Source organism: Nicotiana tomentosiformis, chromosome 3, assembly GCF_000390325.3.
Source record: "Nicotiana tomentosiformis chromosome 3, ASM39032v3, whole genome shotgun sequence".
NCBI lineage: Eukaryota > Viridiplantae > Streptophyta > Magnoliopsida > Solanales > Solanaceae > Nicotiana > Nicotiana tomentosiformis.
Genome location: NC_090814.1, coordinates 133,315,538 through 133,319,596, shown reverse-complemented (window position 1 = coordinate 133,319,596; position 4,059 = coordinate 133,315,538). Strand labels below are relative to the sequence as shown.

The following is a 4,059-nucleotide window of genomic DNA, read 5'->3' as shown; positions in this document are numbered from 1 at the left end:
TCTCTGTCCTAATGTTTCTTTCATTCAGACAATTATATTTCTTTCTGACTATTACTTGTAGCAAATTCTAAAATACTCGTGAATTGTGACTTCAGATCCGGGTGGTAGTAATTAATACAGTTTTATGATATTCCGCACTTAATATATTTCATCTTAGTTAATTATGGTTAATTACTGAATGAAAATAAGGAATTATTTGACGATTATTTTTCTAACGTTGGCTTGCCTAGCAAGTAAAATGTTAGGCGTCATCACGGTTCCGTCGGTGAGAAATTTTGGGTCGTGACAAAAATAGCTGGTGAAATATTACAAATCATACAACTTTAGTAGCCATTTATCGGCAATTACCACCTTGTGATAACAAAAAGCACTACATGCTGCCACTTCCTTAAAGTTGACAAAAATCCACATTTGATACCTCGACTTTCCTTTTCACCTACACTTGAATACTTTTATGACAGTTATTTCTGCGTATTCCTAGTCTGCCTCGGTCTTCTTCCCCTTTGATTGCGTTTTACTATCTTTTGTAGGTCTGCCACAAAGGCTGATGTCTAGGATTAAAAATAAACGTCTTTATCAAGATCACACTTGAGACAGTTACACCAAAGAACAGTGTTAGAGAGCCATACCCTGCCACCGGCCGAGATAAATTCGATTTTCACCCAATTTTCTGTCAAAGTTTTTCATGTAGAAAATCTAAAGTGGCAAGGATATAAAAATTGAAAAGTTTTTATCTAAAATAAGGGCAGAAGAGAGGGTACAAGAAAGGAGATCGATCTTTTATCTTTAATAAAGTATGCAAAGGTAATTTATCATCAGACGATTAAACAAAGTAAAGATATCTGGTTCAATACAATGTTGATATGATGAGCAAGGAAGATGAGTATAACTAGTGTTAGAGTTAGTTCATGTATAGTGTTCCACATTGATCGAGAAGGTTTTAGGTATATGTAAATATTGTATATAAATAGCTCTATTGTAAAACACTTCATAGAACATATCAATAATATATTTTTCCCTTGCTATTTCTCACATGGCATCAGAGCGGCAATGGGAAATATCCAGGACAGAAAAAAATCAGTCGACGTACGTCTTTCCGGTGACTCCTCCGATCTGATCTGTGTAAACATACTTTCGGTGAGTGTTGTGCAAAAACCAACAACACCATTAGGTTCAGAAAGCACCGGCGACCAAAGGCCCCCTCACGCGCCTAGCAGAAGCTAGGGTTCCGGTGAGCGCCTGAGTTCACGTACCACAACGTCTTATTTTATTTTTTATTTTTTGTTCTTTTTCATGCCATAACATTTATGTTTTCTTCAATGTGGTGAACTCTGGTCAGAGACTCTTCAAATGCACTTGGAGATACTTTCTAATGATCTAAGGAAATCACCCCTTCCTCCAAAACTTGTAATGCACTTCTATACAACTGGCTAAATCATGAACGTGTTCAGCGGACTCAGTAGAACTGGATTCAAGATCTGATGCACATAATCACTGTAATCATTTTTCCAATGTGATAAAATGTACTTTGAAGGGATCTCTTCCACACCATTGAAGTTCAGTACACACAACGCATGCCTGCATAGATATCCATAGAAGTTGAAGCAGCTGCAAATACAACGAACTTCGGCTGCAGCTCTGTTGTACAGAACTTCATAATCTCATATCTCTCTCCTATTTTGCTCTCCCAAAACACGCTCCTTCACCAAAAATGTTACCATCCGCCTGTCAACATGTAACTGTGTTGTGATGAAACAAGAATACATCTCCTCCACCCCTAACTGAAATCTTTTGAAGATCTCTCTAGTGTACACTTTTGAAAGCTGCAACTCAAAAGAACATCTTGTTTTGAATTCAGGGTTCGAGTTTCTCGACTTTGTATCTGCAACTGCTTCTTCCTTGTTCTTTTTCTGCAAAGCTCATTCATATTTGTCAAGAAACTCTTTTAGAGGAGTTTGCTTGTGCAAATATTTATCGAAAAAAGCAGTCAATGTCTCGTTACACCTTGCAGTGGACATTCCAACAAAAAAAGTATTTTTCAAATAAACTGAAGCCCATTTAGCTTGGTCGTCATAGAGTGAAAGAATCCACTCATGATCACCAACTCCAAATATTTGGATAATAAATCTCCATGCTGCTTCGAAATCAAATGGCTTTAGAGCCTCATATATTATTTTAATTAATGCCTTTCTAATAGCATCATGGTTATGCAACCCTCCCAACTTTTCTGGAACTTCCCTCATGATGTGTGATAGAGCAAAACAATGAAAAGACCTCAGAAAAACACACTTATAACACTCTCCAAAATCTTGCATCTTTCTGTAATAATTGTTTGAGGGAAACATCCAAGTGAGCAGGTGAGCGAAGCTTTGAACACACAACCAAATATAAGAGGCTTTTGCCTTGCCCGCAAGCAGGCCACAGCCCAACAACAATGATTGACCATGGTGATTTGTTCCCACAAATGCCACAAGAGGAATCTCATATTTGTTGGACAAATATGAATTATCAAAATAGATCACATCAATGAAGTAAGCATATGCCCTTGACCTGGCATCAATCCAGAACACAGACGTCAACTTCTCTTCATCATTCAGATCTATCAAGTAAAAGAAGTTTGGGTTTGTCAATTGCATACGACAGAAATAATTATACATGGCTTGCGTGTCTCCCTTTCTCAAGTTCAGCTTATCGTGACAATCAAATGAAGTTTTGCACCTCCTTGCACTAAAATTGGCATTCCAATTCGCACCTGCATCAATCACAAGTGCCTGATATAATTTGATTGTTCGGACTTCAGCATCATAGTTAAAATCTAACTTTTCTTATTTCCAGCACCTGTCTTCTTAATAAACTTGTATGCTTTTGCACCTAACAAATGATTATGTTCAAGGGTAACTTCAAGTACTCTCCATCCTTTGGAGTCCACCATTCTGATCCTCATCATTGCAGGACAACCAATTCTAGTTTCCTTACACAGCCGGTTTACATCTTTAATTCTCTTAAAGCCCTGGCTACTGCAGCATAGCACTGCACCATACTTCTCCCCGCTATTTCTTTTGAACCAAGAATTCTTTACTCTAACACGAAAACCAATCTCCTTGGCATAACAATTATAATAGTTGTAAGCATCATCATACGATTCAAACTCCATTCCTAGCGGTGGGGCAACAAATTCCTTCTGCCCATCAGTAAAACCATTTTGATCATCTAACCTATCTGACTTTATTTGCCCACCATGTTGAGCAAATAATTCATCCGACTCAATTTGCTCACTGTTCTGGTCATCTAACGTATCTGACTCTATTTCTTGCAATCTCCTCCTGCCTTGCCGAGTAACATCTTGCTCACCATCAAGAGAAGCTTCTTCCATTTGAAATTGAGATGTATCAAATAGATAAAATATATTAGCAAATTAAACTTCTACTCATTGGAATAAAATCACGTAAAGGCCAATCTGATTATCTGCTTGTAATAATAAACAACTTGGGTATATCACAAGCAATCTCAACCTTTTTGTCAAGTAACACTACATGGAATTTGATTATGTACCTTAGGCTTAAATTTTAAGATGACAAAGGGTGTCATCTCAGTCGTTGTCTCTTAATAAAAGCAACTGACAGCTAACCATTATCACTTAACGTTGGCTTAAATTTTATACTACTTTGTTAAACTCACCAAATGCAGGTCAACATCCACTCACAATCATGTTCGTTTAGCTTGAAACAACTGCTTCGGGTCACACACTACAAATAACCTATAGATTATCTGCAACATTTTAAAGACTGTATAAACGCTAAGAAGAACCTTCAGTGAGCTCTATAATTACATACTGTTATAAATATTAGCTAACAAATTTTCTAATAAACGACTAACTTGAAGAGCTCATGGATAGGATAAAAAACAAAATTTCAGAATAATGCGGTGCACTCTAATTATTAGTTGTTTGAAATTTTTTAGAGATTGAAACCAGTGTCTGTGATTATTAGAAGAGTAGATAAATTTAATTTGTTACTTTTATTTGAAGAACTAAAAATTCGAAACAAGATGATAATATTT

The 4,059-nt window shown here is 36.5% G+C and overlaps 1 pseudogene; it reads right to left on the bottom strand.

Moving 5' to 3' along the window:
- Positions 1–1,291: 1,291 nt before the first annotated feature.
- LOC104093601 (protein FAR1-RELATED SEQUENCE 6-like) lies at positions 1,292–3,373 on the bottom strand (annotated as a pseudogene).
- Between the last annotated feature and the right edge of the window lie 686 nt (positions 3,374–4,059).